The sequence below is a fragment of the Heloderma suspectum genome, chromosome 3, assembly GCF_057233095.1.
Source record: "Heloderma suspectum isolate Gila_16-S chromosome 3, 16-S_ref, whole genome shotgun sequence".
Lineage (NCBI taxonomy): Eukaryota > Metazoa > Chordata > Lepidosauria > Squamata > Helodermatidae > Heloderma > Heloderma suspectum.
Window position 1 is genome coordinate 94125677 of NC_139460.1, and position 23177 is coordinate 94148853.

At 40.3% G+C, this 23177-nt stretch overlaps 1 protein-coding gene across 2 annotated transcripts in view; it reads right to left on the reverse strand.

The window, feature by feature from the left end:
- Positions 1-23177, reverse strand: part of KDM6A (lysine demethylase 6A) — a 170591-nt gene that overhangs the window by 145807 nt on the left and 1607 nt on the right. The gene's annotated exons all lie outside the window — the stretch shown is intronic.

The following is a 23177-nucleotide window of genomic DNA, read 5'->3' on the forward strand; positions in this document are numbered from 1 at the left end:
GAATATTTGATTGAACCCATTTCAGGTGATGTTTCCAAATTGGATATACAAAAGAATACAACAGTCAAAAGGTACAGGACATTGTATTAGCCATCAGCATAACTGTGTTAATATTAAACACATGGAGAATTGGTATACCAGTCACGACTAACCATGACAGCATGGTAAGATATTTTTCAAGATATTTACTTCTGACAACTTTAGGAATTTAACAACAGAAGATCACCTTCAGGTTAACAATTGCATCACCTAGTTGGTCCGTAACAAAAGAGAATGCAGAACAAGATGGGACATTGCTGTGGTGCATCAGACCAATCCTGTGTTGATTACTCGACTGGATCTCTGGAGGTGCCCTGTCCTGAGCACAAACTGGAGCCCACTAGATATGACAGATGCCCAACAGTGGCTTAGTCAAGCAGGTACAGTCGGGCTGTAGTTGCAGTCTGAGGTAATTCCAAGCAGATAATTTGCTCCTACTCTGGGGTTCAACTGAGGTCTTCTATCCCTATTGGGCTAGGGATAGAAGCCCCAGGCTCTGCCCCTTTAAGTGGTGGAAAGTCTTAAGGGGGTAATCTGTAGCCCAGCCTTCCCCAACCAGATATTTGGACTATAACCCCTATCATCCCTGACAATCGGTCACACAAGCTAGGCTGATGGGAGCTGTAGTCCATCTGGAGGGCACCAGGCTGGGAAAGGCTTCTGTAGCCTCTCAGTCAGCTCTCACCTTGTGTGTTTCCTATGCTGGAGAGCAGTTTCAGAGGGTGCTATCTCTCAGGATCCCATACTGGGGGCTCAGGCTCAAAGGGCCCCTGGCTGATAGGCTCCATCCAGCTCAAGCCTAGCACCATGGCCCGAGTCTGGGTCAAAAACCTGATCCAGCAGGTTCCTCCTCCTGTGCATCAGTTCTGGTCACAACAGAAGGTAATAACCAGAAACACACAAATATTATATAACCAAGCACTAACAAACAAAAGAACTTAGACCAATATTAAACATGCTTTGCATTAAAATACTTACAGGACAAACTTAATGGTCTTTAGCAAACATGCACAAAGGTTTTTGCTCCTAAAGGCCACTAAATCTACCTAACTGATGTGTAATAATTAAGGTTTCTTTATTTGTGGTTTGTATTGATTTTATTGTTTTATAATTGGTAACTTTTAATTATTAGGTTACTGCATAATTGTTCCGCAAACCACATGGACTATTATGTAGAAAACAGTATATAAATTATTAAACAGCTCAGGAGGCAAAGTCTCCACAGGTTGTCCTTCAATCTCTAATAAGCACCACCATCAAAATGCATGTGCAAAGCCTATTCGGAGTAGGCACAGGCCTTGGTTCGCTGACAGAAAATTGCCATTTAAAGAGAAACTGTAGCAGATTCGAGCATGAAGCTTATTAGGGCTAGAAAATGGAGTCAGCAGATCTACTGGGTATAAAGTCAGTCAGTCCTATCTACTGCTGGTGTAACTGCTTACCTTGTCCCTAGCTGTGACCTCCATCTAGACTTTGCTTTGCTTCTAAGATTGTCTGTCTAGAAGCACATTCTTAGGGACCAGCTACTCTAAACAGTCCTTGTGCTCCAGCAGTCTTGCAAAGTTAGAACAATACCTGGCTTGGCTGAAAAGTTCTGCATATTACCTTCTCTGAATCTAGTGTACTCAATAAAACATCCCAATAGTACCATGCAAGTGAAGTGAAACAGTCCACTGAGAGCTTGAATTAATTTGAATAGAAAGGTGCTTCAGGAAAAAAAATCTTTTTACATTTGAGTTACAATTTCTTCAATTCCCTGTATTATTTTTTTTTTACTTCTCAGGTTTGTTCTGAAAGAAAATGAAAAAAATGCCTTTAAAAGATGTGCTTGCTGGAGTTATAAACGACCATGTCTGGTTTCTTGAATCTTTACAGTGATCTGCTGATGAATTACTACATTATAAATGCATTTCATAGAGTAAATATTGTGATTAAGCAACTAATTAAATAATAGCCAAATTCTATGAGCTGCTGCCCTAACAAATAAGTACAAGGACTGGCAAAGGCTATGGCATATAAAGATGAGCAAGTTCTCCCAAGCTCACCTCAGATGAATTCAGAAATGATACCATCGTTGAAGGGGGAAAATCAGAAGAAATACCATTTTTCCAACCCAAGCCACACTGTTTCTACTAGTCCTTGATGATCCTTCCCCTCCCCTTCCCTACTTGGTGACCCAGAGAAAAGTTTGGGGAGTTGAAAAGCTTACCTCTCCTCTGAGGTGGGCTTTAATGAGTCCCCAAAGTTGTTCTCCAGGTACAGGCTTGGATAAGTTTACAAACATCTCTATTCTAATTGTGTAAGACCAGTATCACAGCTCACAGAATGCCAATGCTATCTTCTGAGCCAAAATGCTGAATCAGAAGCAACATTCAGCAGACAGGTAGTACCACAAAATAAGCTTGTGTTCACCTGCCTCAGCTTAGATGCTGCCCTAACTACAGTTACATGGATTTATAGGATTTGGGGTTAAAGTGGATTTATTCATAACAGTTAGTACAATGGCACATACATACATACATACATATGAATGAAAAACAACACCCTTTCAACACATAATTAAGATTTCTGAGTAATTATATCTAATCAACTCAAATTGGTCCAATGAAGAGACCTGTTCCCATTTTCTAACTCATCCTCTGACACCAACACTGTAATAATTCATCCATTACTCTCCCTCTAAAATGGCACTGAGAATGAACTATGGAACTGTTACAATAGGCATATAACATTTTGAATGCTAAAATAAAGAAATAAGACATGAACAAAAACAATTAACATTATATGAATTTTCATTATTGAATAAAGAATATACACAAAAAATAACTTTGTTTTAAATTAAGGATCCGAACAACGTATTGTAGACTTGAGATGACAATACATCTATATGTGTGCACAGCTAGAGCAGAAAGAACCGTGCCAGCTGCCCTCCAAAGTCAGAAATAGACCTTGGAGAGAAGGAAAAGGGGGCATTCCGGTGGCCAGTTTGGGGAGGAAACCAGAGAACCCAGGATACAAGTTATCCTGAGCCTCTGCCAGCCTCCTCCCCTTCCCTCTGAAGTGCTGTCTAAAAATCCATCTAGCAAAATATACGGGGGGGAGGACGAAGAGGCAAAAATCACCTCCACCACTCTTCCTGCCCTGGATTGGATGATCGGATTGGGTTTCCAATCATCAAAGGCACAATCGATAGGACTGCATCCTTCGAGAGCTTTAAAAGGAGATCAGATAAATTCATGGAGGATAAGGCTATCAGTAGCTGTGCTATTTCCAGTATCAGAGGCAGCGTGTCTCTGAATAGCAGTTGTTAAGAAACACCAGCGGGAAAGGGCTACTGTCCTTGTGTCCTGATTGTGGGCTTCTCATGGGCATATCTGGTTGAACACCGTGGGGAATAGAATGCTGGACTAAATAGCCTTTCGTCTGATTCAACAGGGCTGTTCTCCAATTGACAAACATTAGTTCCAATTCCTACATATTTAAGTAGCAATCTAGCAGAACTCTTTAGGCATGCACAAGGGCTTGTCCTTTTGCCCCTATTCCTGCAAAAAACAAAAACAAACCCATCCTTGAGTTCCTGTAGCATCTTTTGATACAATGTGTGGTAGGTGCTGTCGCACAAAAGAAGACAGACCTATCCAAATACTTCTGTGAATCACAACTAATACCATCCATTTGATCCTGCCTAATTTCACCTTTTTCTATTAATCCACAAATACTCAGGTTTTCAAAAACCAGACAGAACCAATATGCAAACAAAATTGCAACCCAAGTTACAAATAAAAAATGTTTAATAAATTTGGCAACCTTTGGGTCCTTCACCATAGGTATTCTTGTATTCTCGTAATTAGACATGCCTGTGGTGAGTAAAAATTACCTCCAGGCAACCAATAATATCCCCACAGCCTAGACAGAGGACACAAATGCAGCAGCCACATGTTCTGTTTTCCGAGCTAGAGGAATAGACCTCTGCCATAACTGTTGCTTGTCTCTTCTTTCACCTGACTGAGTACAGTCAGACTGGGAACAACCATAGCGGTGAAACACAGCAGGGTGCAATGGCCTCTGCTAATATAGTCCCTTCTGCTGCTGCTGCCACTGTAATATGTCTCCATTCTGAGAGTGAGAAAGACCAGAAACAGACAAATACTAACCAGAATGAGGGCAGTGCAAACCATGCCAGTTCCTGCCAGGATTACAGTCTGAATTCCAAAAGGTAGGGGAAGCAGCTGCAGGAGCTGCCAACTTAGTATTGCTTTATTTCTTTAGGATATATCCATACTCCATACCTTTCAATTCTTAAAAAAAAACAAAACACTTCTATATAGATTTTTAAAAATTTCATCCCAAAGAGAATGCTTCTTATTGCGGAATCTTCTGCCTAGCCCATTCATCAAGATTTTGCTAGCCGAAGGGAAACTACTAGTGGAATGGATTTCCCCTCCCCCTGCACACACCCCAAATCTGCTCCAGAGGGTTGGGAGACCCTCTGGAATAGATTTGGGGCACACAGGGAACTGCAGGGTAGACAGCAAGGGGAAATCTTGTTGCAGCAGTGGAAGTCACATAGGGCAACACAACACAACTGTTGAATTCAGTCCAATCTTCCCTATTCTCTTCAGACATCAAAAGAAGAACAGATTAACTTGTATTTGGCCCATACCAAAGACTCAGGAGGGCTGACCAGCACAGATAGGTAGCCAGTAGAGAGAAGATGCTCAGTTTTGCTATAGTGAACTCCTTCCCAAGGTCTTACAATACTTCTATTTAGATTTCCGGTTAGGGATGTGATGCACACCTTGAACATTTGCATTAGTGTGATTCAACTTTTATTTTTGCTTCCTTAAAGATTTCTTACCTGAGGAGGAACCTCCAAATTTGCTTCTAATTTCACTTTAGGCAAAATCAGGGGACGGGGACAGGAGACGAAGTGTACTCAAGCTGAGCAGAATATATCCCTAACTGATGCCCAAACTTGACACGTGGATGGTATACCGAAGCTGTAGCCTCACTCTTAAAACTCATAATGCAAGAGCATATTAGCAGAAACCAAACCTGGTATTTTTGTTCTTGATGCTAGATAGATGGCAATGGCTCAAAATGTTCTGCTCCCCCTCTCCCAGGTAAAATTTCAATTGTGACAGTTAAACATGAAAGGCCTAGAGGAAAAATATCTATTATACCTTAATACACCTGCTATTCATCAGTGGCATATACTCCACCCATCCTCCCTCCATCATTAACAAATGTAAGCAACATCTGATGTCACCACAGTCACATGAGAGAGAGATCCAGTCTAGTAGAACATGGCACCACAAATTGATTCCTGAAACTTCCATATATGCACTGTAACCTGAAGTAGTATAATTAATCCTTTTTCCATGCAGGTAAGCTTTATCATCATTAAGGTATTTATGGAATATTTAATATCTTGATTGTTTTTTCTTTTCTTTTTTTGCCTGAACAGTGTTGTTCTATTTTGGTATTTTTAATGTAGGGGTCATACAGCTTAAACCTATGCACGCTTATGCAAAATAAAGTTTAATCCCAGGTAAGTGTGTACAACACATCTGATTTTCCAATATGCAAAGTATCTATGAATGTATACACCTGTTGATGCTTGTATAAAGAATGAAGTATTCAATCAGTACATCAACATTTTGTAATAATATGGCAGCTCAATAGATAATGTGATAGCTATATGTAATCACCAGAAATCCTATTCATTATGGGACATAGCATCTCTGAGATGCAGCTTCGGCATGAGGAATTCTGAGCTTATTTGTTCACATAGATGACTGGGGGGACAGAAATACGCCATTACAGACAACAGGAGAAGTGACCTGTGCCTCTAACCGGAATATGTAGAAATCAGACTTGGTAATACCAATTTAAATTAATTAACGAAGCTTATAGCGTTACCCACACTATGTTTACCACCTGAAGGAACCTCAGGGCAATACAGAGCTTCCTCATTTCTCTGAAACCTGGGAAGTATGTCTGAATTTGGGTTACAGACCAAACAGCCTTGAATAAGTCCCATACAACTAACCCCTGCTGAAACAAAAATGCTTTATCCCAAGAATATTTTTGAGGTTTCCCTGTCTCTCTCAGAAGAACTGGCAGATCACCTGTACCCAATCTGGGAAGGCTGTGAAGCTACACCAGATTTTTCTGGAGTAACACAAAGAAAGGTTTTTGTGTGAACAAAGTACACAGTGTGACAAAATGAACCATGGGTAAGTTTTTAATGTGCATTAATAAATGTGTATGATAAATTGAATATCATTATCATTTATTACATTTCTATAGCGCCCCATGGTCAAAGCTCCCTGGGCAGTTAACAGAAGTTAAAACATTGAAACACAATATACAAAGTTTAAAAGCCATTTACATAAAAGCACACAGATAATATACACAAACATAACTAAAAACAACTTTGAACAGACAGTCATAACTAAACACACATCCAGGACCAATTAAAACTCATCATGAGCTGCCAAATGCCTGGGAAAAGAGATAGGTCTTAACCTGACGCCGAAAAGATAACAACGTTAGCGTCAGGCAGACCGCATCCGGGACCTCGTTCTACTGATGGGGGGCCACCAGTGAGGAGGCCCTTAGATGCTGAACGTAGAGTACAGGTAAGTTCATTTCGGGAGAGGTGGGCCGTCAAGTATTGCCGTCCCAAACTGTGTAGGCCTTTAGAAGTTAAAACCAGCAGCTTAGATTGAACTCGGAAGCATACAGGCAGCCAGTACAAGTGGGCCAGAGTTGGTCTTATATGTGCGGACCTTCTAGTCCCAGTTATCAATCGGGCTGCTGCATTTTCCACGAGTGCAGTTTCTGAACTGTCTTCAAAGGCACCCCATGTAGAGCGCATTCAAGCAATCTAACTTGGAGGTTACCGGAGCATACACAATTGAAGCCAGGTTATCCCTCTCCAGATAGCGGCATAGCTGGGCCACGAACTAGAGTTGGTAGAAAGTACTCCATGCCACTGAGGCCACCTGAGTCTCAAGTGACAAAGATGGCTTCAGGAGGACCCCCAAGCTACAGGCCTGCTCCTTCAGGAGGAGTACAATCCCATCCAGAACAGGTTGAACACCCTCCATCCGGTCAGGAGAACCACCCACCAACAGCATCTCAGTCTTGTCTGGATTGAGCTTCAGCTTATTAGCCCTCATCTAGTCCATTGTCGCAGCCAGGCACTGATTTAGCACATCCACAGACTCATCTGAAGAAGATCAAAAGGAGAAACAGAACTGTGTGTCTTCAGCATACTGATGACAGCACACTCCAAAATTCTGGATGACCACACTCAGTGGTTTCATGTAGATGTTGAACACCATGGGGGACAAAACTGACCCCTGTGGAACCCCATAATGGAGAATCCACAGGGCCGAGCAATACCCCCTAAATACCACCCTTTGGAGCCGACTCTCCAAGCAGGAGCAAAACCACCAGAATGCAGTGCCTCCCACTTCCAACTAAGAGTCGTTCCAGAAGGATACCACGGTCGATGGTACCGAAAGCCATTGAGAGATCAACAAGAATCAACAGGGTCACACTCCCCATGTCTTTCTCCTGACATAGGCCATCACAGAGGGCGACCAAGGCTGTTTCCATGTCAAAACCCGAGTGAAATGGATCCAGATAATTGGTCTTATCCAAGAGTGTCTGGAGCTGGCTTGCAACCACCTGCTCAAGGACCCTGCCCAGGAATGGAACATTTGCAATCGGCCTATAATTAAGGTTTTCTGGGTCTAGGGAGGATTTCTTCAGAAGCAGTCCCACCAGCATCTCTTTCAGGCAGCCTGGGACCACTCCCTCTCACAAGGAGGCATTAATCACCTCCCTGGCCCAGCCAGTTGTTCCCTCCCTGCTGATTTTTATAAGCCAAGAGGGATAAGGATCCAATATGGAAGTGGTTGCATGAATCTGTCCAAGCATCTTGTCCATGTCCTCAAGCTGTACCAACTGAAACTCATCCAAGGAAACCGGACCAGGCTGTGCTCTGGACACCTCACTTGATTCACCAGCAGTAAAACTGCAGTCTAAGCCCTCGTGGATGCAATAGATTTTATCTTGGATGTGCCTAGCCAGGGCATTACAGCAGGCCTCAGATGGGTCCATAGTGTCCTTAGGGCCAGAATGTAATAGGCCCCGGACAACCCTAAAAAGCTCCGCTAGGCGGTATAGAGATACTCACTGTCTTTGAGTATACCTGGCCATAGGCACACACCAGCGTTCGACTGCATCCATTAGGAGTTTTTTTTCCCACCTGCACTCAAGCCATCTCCTATTTTGTTTCACCACTCTCAGCTCCAGGGTGTACCATGGAGCCGTATGAGTCCTACTCTAGAGAGAGCGCTCAGGACGATTGTGTCAACTGCCTGGGTCATTTCGGCATTCCACAAATCAACCAGGGCTTCGACAGGAGCGTGAGCTATATCAGCTGAAAAACCCCGCAGAGCCCTCTGGAAGCCAGCTGGATCCATTAGCCTCTGTGGGCAGACCATCTTAATAGGTCCCCACCTTTGCAGATGGGAAAAGCTGCTGTAAGTCTAAACCTCAGCAGGAAATGATCTGACCATGACAAAGGGACTGATGCAAAGTCCCCTGCCTTCAGATCACCAGCTGCATGTCCAGTTGAGAAAACATGCCCCGCTAGATGTGTTGGGGCAATGACATGTTGGGACAGTCCCATGGCTGTCATGACCATGAAATCCTGAGCCACCCTAGACATGGTGCCCTCAGCGTGAATGTCAGAATCTGTGGGATTCTGACATCCCCCAGAATCAACAGTCTTGGGGATCTCAGCAGCACACCTGTGACCACCTCTGTCAGCTGACCTGAGGAGTCTGCTGAGCAGCAGCGTGGGCGGTACACCAACAAAATCTCTGTCATGCCAGCACAAGGTGCAAACACTCCAGACCAGTAGTCACATGGATAGGCAGCCTGCAGAGGGAGATAGAATTTCTATAGACCACAGCCCCCCCCGCATCCGCAAGCCTTCTTTGATGCTGTTGTGAATATTGTATGAACCACTTCAGGATTTTAAAATGGGAAGCAGTATATAAATATTCTAAAATAAATACTAAAATAAAAATTGATTAGGGCTGTAAACTGATATATTTATTCTTTGGATATAAATTTTGAATCTTGCACTGGATCAGCAAAAGTAATAGCCTTGCACTCAGTGATGGAAACAACTTTTAGAAATTTAGGATGGGAAATGAAGAGATTTAGAGAGAGCCTAAAAGAAAAAAAGATTGAAGAAAAGGGGTTTAATGGAAAAGAGTATTTATGTTAAAGGAAAGGTTGTAGTAGATGAAATGCTGCAGTTATAGAAACAGAGCAACAAAACCTCTACACAACTGAATAGTTTGAGACAGATAAATAAATGAATTTTCACTAGCTGCTTTAATCCAAAAGCTCATGTTGCCAAGATAGGTTTTTGTAGTGTCTTTCATTTGATGTTTGGTATTTGTTTCTTTTTTTCCTAAGAATAAACTGTGTTTTTTAAACAAGTATCCTAGTTATAATGGGGCTGTTCGCATTACATGATAGCTGACCATAGTTTGTTTTAGGTTTAAGTGAGAGTTGGTTAACCCTTGCATAATCTATGCTCACAGGGTTTGCATGACACAACAAACCCCAAAGGGGGGTTGCATATTCAATCAGCAATTTGTGGGTTAAATAACCCACAATGAGCTGCAGCGTTTCATCCAAACCTGGTCAGTATCTTGCTAACCTCTCACATCAAATAACCACCCAACAGAGATGACAGAAAGTGAGTTCTTTAATATAAGACTTTACTATAAGACTTGGTGAACCAGAAACTGAGTGGTGGCAGTGAAACATATGAAAAGGTAGTTGGCAGGTAAAAGTTGGCAAAGTGGATCCATAACTGGAAGAAGATAGCCAGTATGAGTGAAATGCTGTTCTCCATTCACAACAGTAGACAGAAGTTATGGAATACACTGCTTGTTCCTCTCAATATGTTTAATGGTAATTTACACAGTATCCTCAAAGTTCTGTATACTACACAGGTTCAATGTACAAGTATGGAATCTGATCTAGCAAAGTATTTGGTATGCAGACAATCATTGTCTTAAACCCTACAATGTATAAACTGTGCAGGTTACAACATGTAACGTCCGGTATTTATATTAATGTCATATGACTGCTACTTCATGCTCATATTTCTCCATTTGAACTACTTTCTACAGCCTACCCTGTCTCCATATTTGCACCTCCAAGCTGTGCTCTGTCTCACAAATCCTTGCCAAAAACTTCCTGGTTATTTGAAACTAGTGAATATACACCCTTTACATGTTTTATTTTCAGTACAGAGATTGATTTGATTTTGTGTGATGTCTTGTCTCTACTTTTTAAAATATTCAGACAAATCAACAGAACAGACTCTTAAAGCAAAAGTTTAAATGCCAAGCACAAGGTAATGCAAAATTAATTTAATTTCCAGAATTAAGAGCCAAAATAGTAGCTTCAATCCTGCATTGGGATACACAATTAACTGATATCAGGAAACCACTATCAAATACCTATTTTCTTTTGTAAGGTTGCAGAAGAGTAGCACAGTATGCACAGTTTTCTGGTGGATGACAAAAGAGAAGTGAAACTCCTACTATCTAAAACCTTGTCAAGACTGTGCCCATAACTCCCTCCATTACCTGAATGGAACAGTTGCTCCCCTCACCACCCATATCCTATTTAAACAGAACTCCGACTCTTTAAGCCAGGGTGGACAAAAAGTGAATATCCAGATGTTTTGGACTTCAACTCCCAGAAACCCCTGCCAGCATGGCCAAGGATCAGGAATGCTGGGAGTTGAAGTACAAAACATCTGGAGATCTTCTGCCCACCCCTGCTTTAACCAGTACATTTTGAAGAAGGGGTGAGACATCATAAGAACAATCTCATAACAAAAAGTAAAATTTCAACGAAAAAAATTGTCTTCAAGTGTTATGCCTAATTAAGCACACAAATAAGTAGTTCTCGATGTGCAATTTAGGCTATACATAGGTTTTTTGGGGGGAGAAACAGACTGTAGTTATGCAATATTTTCTTCATCCCTGAGATTAGAGAAGGCTTCTTGCTTCGTGCCCCTGTGTTTAGAGAGTTTATTTCAGACTAGCTTCCACTCTCTGGAATCACTTGATTAGGGAGATCAGCCAGGTAACTGCTCTGAGTAACCTCTATAGAAGGGTGAAAAACATTTTTAACCAAATCCTTCCCATCTACTAATATAAATTTGTTAAAATTTGATTTTATCTAATAATTCTGCTGTTGTATTGTTCCTTTTATATCCTACTATATTATTTGTTGTACTTCAATTTGAGTATTTTTAATAAAAAAACATTTAAATATCACAGTGCAGTCCTCTCAATTCCTAGTTCATAAAGGAACAAATGTCTCATGTAACAGTAACATTCTTAACTTAATATTAACTAAAATGGAGCATTGAATATGCTATTTCTGTTATGAATAAAACACCAACGAAGCTAAGAAGGGTCAGCCCTGGTTAGGAGTTGGATAGGAGACCGCCTGGGAATCAGGCTTGCTGCACTGAGCAGGGCGTTGGACTCGATGGCCTTGTAGGCCCCTTCTAACCCTATGATTCTATGAAAGTGCATGGCTTACAACTTTTTACAAATTCTGTATCTACCAACAAATATACTGGTAAACCAGTATTCAAGAAGTCTCACTTCAGATATAGAACAGCAATCTATTTTGCATCTTTCCCCTATCCCTTGAAAAAAGGTTCAAGGTCAACCAGGGGTTAAAATCACAATGACTAATTAGCCTCATCATTAAAACAAACTCATTCAGTATCTTTCTCTCCAGTACCAACACCAGTGATGTGGGGTTTCTGGAAATTTTTGAAATGTAAAATTTCCTAATGACCTTCATCTACTGGAATCGTATTTAACATATTTGGGTTATATGTACCTTTGGTTTTAATTTAACACTGTCCCTAATCTTCCCGCAATTTACAAATTAATGGCTTGCATATGGTATTTTGTATTATGCATACACACACATTTCCTTAAAACAGTTATGTGTTATGTGAGCCAGTGTGGCGTAGAGCCAGTTATGTGAGCCAGTGTGGTGTAGTGGCAAGAGTGTTGGACTAGTAGCTGGGAGATCTGGGTTCTAGTCCCCACTCGGCCATGGAAGCTCACTGGGTGACTTTGGGCCAGTCACAGACTCTCAGCCCAACCCACCTCACAGGTTTGTTGTTGTGAGGATAAAATGGAGAGGAGGAGGATAATGTAAGCCGCCTTGGGTTCCTTGCAAGGAAAAAAAGGCGGGGTATAAATGCAATAAATAATAATAATAATAATAATAATGAGAAAAAAAATAATTACAACTCTGAAACTGCCCAGTTTTACTGGTATTGCATCCATTCATTCTGTTACTAAGATCACGATCCTACGGACTGCAGTCCTCTTAGAATGAAGCTTCTGATCTGCTTAAAAATATGTATAGTAATGTAAAACTTTCCACATATCATTTAAAGAGCTACACATTTCCTTTTCCAAAAGCTCCTTCCAAAACTACAACTTATGCAATCAACTACTGCAAATAATTACATGTGTATGTTAAAAACTTTACAAATGAAAGTAAGTATGTCTACTCCTATACATAAATTCATTAGAAGACACATGAACCAGTGTTGCAAATGCTTCTAAAAATGACTTCATAATATTAGGGGGAAATGGCTATATACAGAGACTCAATTCCTTAAGATTCCTAAGCATTCAGTTTTGAAAACACAATACAACTGGGACCTACAACAAAATGCTGTACTGTGGGTGTTTGTGTTCAGGGTTCCAACCAACAAGTCATGCCTTCTTCCAATCTATTCCACTTCCCCCATGGTTTTGCATCTGCCACACAGTCAGTCAACATTCCATGCCCACTGGGCATGCTTAGTCCTCATTGAGCTGTGTTTGGATTCCCCTCAAGGTTTTTCTAAAGGTTTTTTTTTGTACTTCTGCAAACCTTTCAGGTCTCCTGAGCCTGCTCATACCTCCCTCTTGAGCATGGATTATGCTGTTTTGGCTACATGAGGAAAAGCACTTGGAGAAGTGAGAGAGCTATTAGTATATATGACAAGTGAGACCTACAACAGAACATTGGAGTGCAGCATGTTCCTCTTCAACGTACTCCATTCTATTTCCTTCCCTTTCCATCTTCCCCCTGTCAGCATCCTATGACCACTAAGCATACTCATAGTGTTTTTTAAAGAGATGTTTTTGTACTTCTATAAACTTTGGGATTCCCTTAAGTCTGTTAATACCTCCTTCCTCATGTGTGGATGGTGTTATTTTGGCCACATTAGGACTGGCACATGGGAGAATTGAGGCCGCTATTAGTATATACAATTTAAAAAACATTGTGTTTCAGGTGAGGTCTCACCCTAACATTTGTATGACTACATACGTACAATTTAAACTACTGCCTTTAAAAGTAATATAGTCCCCAAATATTTACAACATTTGTCATTAATCTATTACATAACGAATGCATGAGCATATTGCTTGAAAGCTGATTCTACTTTGAGTCTTTAAGGCAGCCTTTCCCAACCTGGTGCCCTCCAGATGCTTTCGACTGTACCTCCCAACATTCCTGTTAGCCATGCTGGCTGGGGCCAATGACGGCTGAAGTCCAAAACATCTGGAGAGCACCAGAAAAGGACAAGTTGCTTTAAGGTGATAACTTTGGTGATAATAAATAAATACAATAAAACTCAAATGGCTTTCCAAGACATTTCCAGGTCAGAAAGAGCTGGCAGAAATCTCAACCCTACATGCTTGCATGAGCTTCTGTGTCTCTCTTTGCATGTGCTCATGCACAAACACACACACAGGAGTGCATTGCTGGCTGATCAATACATTTTAACTCAGTAACAGAGTTGGCTGCTCTATTCCTTGACCATACGTTATAAGTAGTTATTAAAAACTACAGATGGAATATAGCATCACACAGTGGGACCTCATCTCCTCTCCCCTGTAGCCTCCCGTGATCCCCAAAAATCTTGTCTAGCAGGTCCCCCAGCCCTCCAGAGTAGATTCAGAGGGCACGTGGGGAGCTGCAGAGAGACAGGGAATCTTCCCCCTCTGGTTTCGTCAGCAGAAAACCTTCACTGAATTTCACCCAATGTGCCTCTCTTGGACACACTGACTATGAGCTTCTAACCATTGTGATTACTGCTTGACCAAAGTTTTTTTGAGTGCTCATACGAATCATTCTGATTAAGTGATAGAGAACCTGGTGTCCTCCAGACGTTTTGTACTACAACTCCCATAAGTCCAAAGCAACATGGCCAAGAGTGGGAGATAGTGCAAGTTGCAGTTGAAAATATCTGGAGACCAGGCTACCTTCCCCTACCTACTTCCTGTCCAAATAGACAAACGCTGGACAACTACAACTAATAAAGTGAAATTGCAACAGGTAGCTCATAATGAATTAAGTATTAGAATCACTGTTGATTTCCCAATCAACAGAAGTAATACGGTCATCAATAACACTGTCAATTCAGGCCATAAGTAGTAAGTTCAAAAACTTAGGAATAGGGAGACTGAAGAAGATGATCAACATATTACTCCACATATTAACTGGACACTTCAGCAAATACCCAACAGGTTGTAATACTTTCAAATGATCCAGATGTAGTAGCACTGTTGCTAAGGTAAATGACAATACTTAATGAAGGCCTAACAGAAGATATAGGTTCAGTCTGAAACAGGAATAAAGGGACTATTACTTTGCATCATCTATTGATCAAGTTTGGACATGAACTGTACTACTGGAATGGGAAAGCAGCCCTTCAATTGTAGTACTCCAGTTCTCGTCAGCCCTAGCCAGTATTGCCAATGGTGAGGGATGCTGGGAAATGGAGTGCAATGACATCCGAAGGGCCACATGCAGCCTATCCCGGTGTAGTGCTTTGATGAAAGCTCACGTTTTAACTGTTAATTATGCTTTGAGCAAAATTGGCACCAACCACAGAACACTGACTGCACAGACTGAAAGCTTCCTGGCACAATTTGGACAGACAGATGCCCTACCAGAAAAAGGCACTGAAAAAGCTGAAAGTTATCTGTTGTGAGTGTGGACAAGATCTACAAAGCTTAACACTTTTTTTACAAGCTGAGGGTTAATGCGCACTGAAAGTTGAACATGTCTCTTGCTAATCTGCCACCAATCTCTAGCTGTATCACAGGACACATCCACAGAGCATTCCTTGCTAGCAGAGAGTCACTCACATTCTTGGATCTTGACTACACAACAGTGCTGAATCTGCTGGACTACAACTAGGAGGAAGTGAATGGTGATTTATTTATTTAAATGTATATCCTACTGAGGCATTTCCACCAAAATCGTCCTTCAAAGCGACCATCTAAGTGCCTTATTTCTTTTGCCAGAAACTGATCATCATATACAGATGCAAAGCATGCCACACAAGAATGTGAAAATGAAAGCGCTTCTTGCATACTTTAAGTATGCAAACCTGTGTCACAATGCATCTTAAATAACAAACCCAAATTCAAAGGTTTACTTGCATTCGTCATAAATGTATGCAGTTTGAATGGTTCTGATCGCAGTGGTTATTAAATAAATATTTACTTCATTTTTGTCCCACCTTTCTTTTAAGGAACTCAAGGCAGTGTACATGCGATCTCCCGCCACCACCTTTTATCCCAAGAACCCTATTGAGGTAGATTAGACTAACAGATGGTGTCTGGAGTAAGGGCACCCAGTAAGCTTCATAGCTGAGCAGGGATTTGAATCTGGGTCTTCCTGGTCCTAGACCAGCACTCTGTCCACTAGATCATACTGGTGGAAATGGTGGCTAGCTGTAGTCCTTTTACACTTCTTCACTAAAAACAATTATATTTTGCCACCATTTATATATATAATATATATAGCTTCTATATGCACTCATTTATGAGTTACTGCATATCCCCATTCACTTGTCAGCCATCTTGAAAAAGGACAGCTACAGAATTCATGTAACAGAATGGGCATATCTACCCAAGTTAAATGTATTCCTTCATGGGCCTGAAACCTATACATACTTTATGATCCCCTGCACGTCTTTAAAAACAACAAAAACAGGGGTATACAACAGATCCTGGACTATTAACAATTGTTCATATAAGGGATAGGTTCAGTTTGCTCAATGTCTTACATAACTTTTTAAGTTATATCAGGATTCAGATTGCTGCACTGGGTACGTGACATGAAAAAATATGTTTACTTTATTAAACACAACTGCACTAAAATGTAAGTGGTTTGTAATTCTATCTTCAGGTTTCAATCATTTACCAAGCAAATTGAAACTGTGGTCATTCAGCACTTTGTTGTATGCAAAAAATTAAGTAACAAGAACGCTTTTTAAAAAAAAGGTTTATGTGCAAATTTATTAGAGCATTCCCAACTAATTCAGATCTAGCTAGAGCTGAAAATTATGAAACTTTCATATATAAAATGTAAGTACAAATTAAGAGACTAAAACAGTCATCATATGGTCCCTGGGCTAGTGTCTCAGGGACCATAGGATGGCTCAGAAAAACCTTCTGAAGCTGGAGACAGCACTCTGAATCCGGAAGGGGGAGTCAGAGACCCATTCCCCAGACCCCTCCCCCTTGCAGCCAGCATGGAGAGAACCATACTGCCTGCCTCTGAGGCTGGAAAAGCGACCTTGGAGGAGGAGGAAAGGGGGCATTCCGAAAGGTGGGGAGGGGAGGAGACCGAAGAGGCCAGGATATGAGATATCTTGAACCTCCTCCAGCCTCCTGCTCTGAAGTGCCCTCACTAGATGGGCTAAAAAGCCCATCTAGCAAAGATCAGGAAAGATGTAGGATGGGGAGGCAAAGGCTGCCTCTGCCACTCCTCCCGCCCTGCCAGCTTCAGCCCAGCAGAGCATAGGAAACTCGGAAGCCTCCAAGTTCAGGGCTTCTGAGTGGCAAGGGCACAATCAATAGGATTGCACCCTGAATTATTATAATAATTCTGCATATGCCAGAAAAATGGAAAATATTAATTTCAATGTTTATCATTTTAAAATTAACCAGACAGATCTGATAATTTCCAAAAAATATATACTCAAACAGAATACAGGAAAATGCAATTCTGAAAATACAATACCAGACTGCTTACAGAAGATGTAGCTATGCTAGGAACATATCCCAAATGTTTAAACTTAAGGCCATTGTTAAATAGTAAGTTACTACAAGATTAATGCTTTAATGTAACATACAAATATTTGATCTGCAGCAACGTGTGGGATTATTCCTTCACTTGTACCTCAGTGATTGTTCCAGTTTGTAGCCTCAGTGTTGTTTCCGCATCTGTAGTAAAATTAGGTCTCAATCCAAAGGGCCAATGCAATGAATTCTGCTTGAGCACTCAGGATTCTGAGGGTGCAATCCTATGCTATTTACCCGAGAGTGGTACTTACTTCTGATTAAATATGCATAGGATTGTACTTTTTTCCAGAAGTAGTCCTTGTGTAATGCACTAAGATTACACACACACACGCAATTCATCAGGAACTTCAGATATGGAGCCTATGCTGGTTGGGGCAAAGTGAGAAGTCAAGATACATGCAAACTTAACATACATCTGGAAGGAAATGTAGCTGATGTCACTTTGACCTGGTTTGTACATAACAACTGGCAGTACGGGTTGAATATGGGTTGAGAATGGGTTACATGCGAACTATGCACTACAGTTTAACTATGGGGTGTTAACCATGAAGAACCCAGAGTTTGCAACCCAACAAAAACCCTGGGTTCTCTTCCTGGGATGTTCATGGTTAACAACCCATAGTTAAACCATAGTGCAGACTTCGCACCTAACAACCCACGATTCAACAATAACCCATACTTAATCCATATTAAGCCTGGGATGTTGTTACATGCGAACCAGGCCAGTGAAAAGCTCATTCTGGCTGCAATAAACTCACAGAGATTTACAAAGACACTGGTAAAGCAGCAATTCAATTTAAACAGAACTTGAAACTGGATACTTAAAATATAGTCTTGCAAACAAGTCACAGGGTACCACTGTCTAGATCCCTCAAATCACAGTACTACCAATGTATTAGCATACAAGCAGATGGCATGAAGAGGGGGGCAGGGGGAGGCAGCAGGCAAAGAAGACCACATCAGATCCTGCTCAAGCTAGACTGCCCCTTCTCCTGCCACCTGGGGCCATTACCACAAACTGCACTATGGGAAAGATTTTTACAAATTGTTATATTTTATTATTGTTCATTGTATTTTATTAATGTATCTGCCTGTTATTTTTAAGTCACATTGGAAGGATATGTATCCTAAAATGTAGGATAAAAATAATTGTAATAGTAATAATAACTCATAAGTAAAATATATTTTAAACATTCATCATTTCTGTTTTCTGATTAACCTAGAACAAACCCAAATAGGAGCAGAATTTTCAACTAAAACAAACTATTGACATAGAGCTCTGCTTAATTATCAGGATGAGTTGTGTAAAATTCACAGGCATTAGTTCAGTGATGTGCAGGACAAAAATGCTTTAACATTTCAAGATCTATTCTTTGCAAAATCTTCTATTCATCCGAGACTGCAAAAATAGAAGGACTGTGTTTTAATGTGACTGCATTTTATAACATTACATACCTTTTTGATATTTATAAGAAAAATGATGACGTGGTAGAACATCTAGAAATATTCATATTTTAATTCTGTCTTCAGTAAACTATTATACCATTCCAAACAGTCTCACTAAATTGCAATGCTATGTATACTGACTCAGAAGTCCCACTGACTTCCTAGTCAACATGAATATTATTCAGACTGCATAGCTGCAGCCCTTAGCCCACTTCCTTAGAAGTTTCATTGAATTACATTTCACTTATCTCCAAGTAAAGACAGGACTTGAGCATAAAGTGCATATCCTCTACTAATTCCAGTCACAGTCTTGAAGCAGTGCAAAAATAAACTCCAAGGATGAAAGTCAGTATGCGTGTTATGTAAGCTGTAGCATTCTAAAAAATAAAATCAACTACTGACAAACTTCTTAGCTGTAGGTTCTTCACAAGAAATTAAATTCACCAAATACTACATAAAAACACTACCTAGTATGTTCATATATAACTCCTGTTAACCAATTGTCCCTTAAAAAAAACCAAATGAAGGAATCAAATGCACTCAACCCCAGCAGAGACATTCAGACAGAAGACCCTTCACACTCCATGCGACTATCTTTGAAAACGAAGGTGTTCCCACTTCCCATTTAAAAAAAGAATATTATGTATCATGTTCATGACAGAGAATACTGGCAATAATGACTGAGGGGAGATTCAATGTGCACAATATGTTTAGTGATGGCAAATTCACACACAGGACTACATCTTACTGCATAGCTAAAACCTTACTTAAAAGCCTCTTTATTGATATATTATCACCAACACATGTGTGACTGCAACCTCTAGTGTAATAGGGGAAGAAATTGTATTCTGTCATAGAAAGAAAGCCACAAGCTGTAGACATAGATTTGGTCATATATGTCCAAATCCATCCTAACATACATGGAACAGTAACTTTAAGACTTCCTTTACAGAAACATGATGATCAACATATCCAATCAAAGTGTTCCAATGTATTAATTTAGTCAGTATACTAATCAGTGACTTAAATATGTTTTATACTAGAATTGCCTATGGGTGTATTGAATCAGCATGTTGTTGTCCACACCACTCTTCTTTGTCAAATAAACTATTTCATTCTGAACGATTCTAGCTAGAGATGTGAAGGGACAGAAAAAAGAATAGGAACTGTGTGTCTCCATTTTTTGCAGACCATCTCACATCTTTACCTCTAGCACCCTACAACTACATATATTCTTCAGAAAAGGGTATAAGCCAAAATAATTGTTCTAGCACAAATAGTAACCTGCTGTTCCAGAGTGGCACAGAGGAACTAGAAGATTTAAGAACAACACTGCAATACCAAAGCTGCTCATTGTACTTACCCACCAATGCCCAATTGTAAGCTAGGGACTAACAGTTATTTACTACCCTGCCCTCCCCCCAATATTAAGCACAGAAGCAGATGTTCCATGCTTCAAATGAAGTGTTTTAAATATTAAGTCAGACCCAAGGTTACATTCACACCAGTATTTCCCTGGTACAAGAAATACAGATGGCAAGTGCCTGTTCTGTTTTCTAGCTCTAACTAAGCATTAGCCTAACTCCATCCTACTCTGGGAAACTAGAGCAACAGCAGGCATGCACCATCATAGCCTGAGTATCCATCTCTGCTCTTCAGTTCAAGCAGTATGTAATTTCCAATTTCAACAAGGATAGTGCTACTTCTCCCAACAGACCTGAGAGAATGTAAAGTTTGTCATTTCTGGAACAGTACTAAATAGCAACCTCAAACCAACACTATGGGTGTTCCCAGATGAGACTTATCATATCATTGCCCAGCCTCATTCATGGAATTTTGAGGGAGGGCCAGTATATCACTCATAACTGTCCTGTGTTTTCCCAATGCTTCTTCCATCTTTTTCCTTACCGCAGAAAATCCATTAAGGAAGAAAAGACAGAATAGCAGCACAATTCCTTCTAACCTCATTGTACGGAGCAACCTATATTTACACAAAAAGACTGACTTCTCAGGCAAAAACTCCAATAGTCTCAAAATAATAACCACATTATGAACCGGCTCCCATCTGATACAAGCTCATCTGATTCAATATCTGTGACAAGGACTTCAAGAATTCCATGCCGTAAGAGACAGATCTCAGGATTATCATGGACCCAGCGACTACTCAACAGGAAAGTTATAAAGGTTTCCAAGATCTCACCCAGGTACTTCACTCAGCAACCACATCTTCAGAAACCAGTATCTTCTGTCACAGAAGTCAGACCTTGCACATAAGCAGTTTTTTCCCAATATTGTCCAGCACCTTGTAAGTCCTGCCTTATCCATCCCAAAAGACATCACAGCCTTCCCCTGAACTACTAACAAACAATGTAAACAAACCCAGTCTGAAGCCTCATAATGACTCTAAAGCGCTCAGCTCCCTGCCTAGATCCTGCCTTCAAAAAGCCATTGTAGCTTAGAGGAAGGGGTTGGGCCAAAATGGTTGCCCTGGCTGATAATGGCACAAGTATTAGTATCTAAGAATGAATAGCTCTTTACCCTAAGCAGTTACCTACTTACTGCTCATTATTTCTTAAGACATCAGTTGTTTCACCAGCCATGGTCTGACACCAACTCTTTTGCTGAACTCTACACTAACAGCCTCTAACCATCTTTGTTTCTTTGGCTGCCTTAGCATAACCTTTACATATTTGGAACCTCATACACCACATTTGTCTGTGACCAGCCTTGATCTAACTCCCACCTATCTCAACTGTATTAATTGCCTGATGGTGACCAATTCTGGAAAATAAGCCAGAACTACATAATTCCTGGGACATTCAACAGAGCTACCCAGTTGTGGCTTGCCTTCATTTGTAACCTCTGCATACCTATCATTTAGGCTGTACCAACTTACCTGGGACTAAGCTGCACTAAACTCAATGGAGCTTACTTCTGAGTAGACATGCATAGGATTGTTCTATTAATCTATGCTTTATATGTTCCAAAACAGCAATTCAAACCATTAAAAAATTACAAGTAAAGATCACAACATACTATCTATTTTCATAATATACTCAAGCAACATTACATGATAATTTCTGCTGTTCTGCTCAACAGAAAAAAAAAATCTCAGTACTACTAACCCCTCCAAATTCACAAGGCATAAATGTACACAAACCATACCAAGCAACAAACTCCATCTCACTAATGTCACAAAAACCCAGGCCTGCAGTTATACACAGTAGATGAATACATAAATGCACTAAAGATAAAGATAGTGCAAGGGATAAAGATAGACACCCATAAAACCAAGCACACTAGTTATTTTTTTAAAGTCATAATTCCACAAATATTCAGTCTGCTTCTGTTTGCAGATTGAGGCCTAACATTTTAAACAGCATAAGTTTAGTCTAGCCTTGTAAGTACTGCAACATTTTCATTTCTTGCCTTCAAACCATTTGTTTTATTAATGTTTTTGATAACCCCCAACATGCCAGAAGTTAAATACATTTATGCTGCAATCCTATACTAACTTACTGGGCAGTAAGCCCCATTAAATTCAAAGGGGTTTAGTTCTGAGTAGACATGCATAGGATTGTACTTTTAATTAAAATATCTAGTACATAAGCATCCAACTGTGTGTAGAAGCTGCCTATTTTAAAAGTGTAACTAAAGCAAATCGAACAGAGGAAAACTCCATTGCATAAAACCAACACTCCACCCACACAAAAATCAGAAACTTGAAAAAATAAGTTTGTTGAGAAGAAAACATGTAAGCATGCAGTATACTCTAAAACAAATGAATAGCATTTTTAAAAGAAAAAATATTCACTCGTATTCAGGTTAAATATTAAGATGTCAAAATACAAAGATACTAGCTCTGAAAAAAATAGAGATATTAAATGATTCAGCATTATGCCCCTTCTTGTTATGTAATAATGGTTAAAATTGTCCAGAAAATTCAATTGTCATTTCTAGGTTTGCTGGCCTTTGACAATGGCTTATGGCTAAGCAACTAAATGTGCCACAGGTTGATAAGGTTTACCCATTGCTCTGTAAATACAATATTCTACTTTAGAAAATCAAGGAAGAAAAAGCTCTTTTGACACATTAGTAGAGTTTACGTATGCAGCTGTTAATCCACACACTTTTGTTGATGTACACATTCATTCCTACTATTTATTTCCCTGTTTACCTCCTCCCACCCAGTTCTTTCTCCTCCCTGTCCGGCCATCTTGGGCAGACAGGAGCAGCCATTACTTAACTAAATGACAGGACCAAGAACTTTTTACAGAAACAAGCTATCTCTTTATATACTCTGGTATGAAACAGCAACCTGTCCGATATTCCCTGATAAAGCAGCACTATGAGAAAACCCTCGGAGAGAACAAACAAGTCACTCAAGGAAGATGCACTGAGAGACAGAGAGCGAGAGTAAACAAATCACTTGGGTACTGGCTCCAG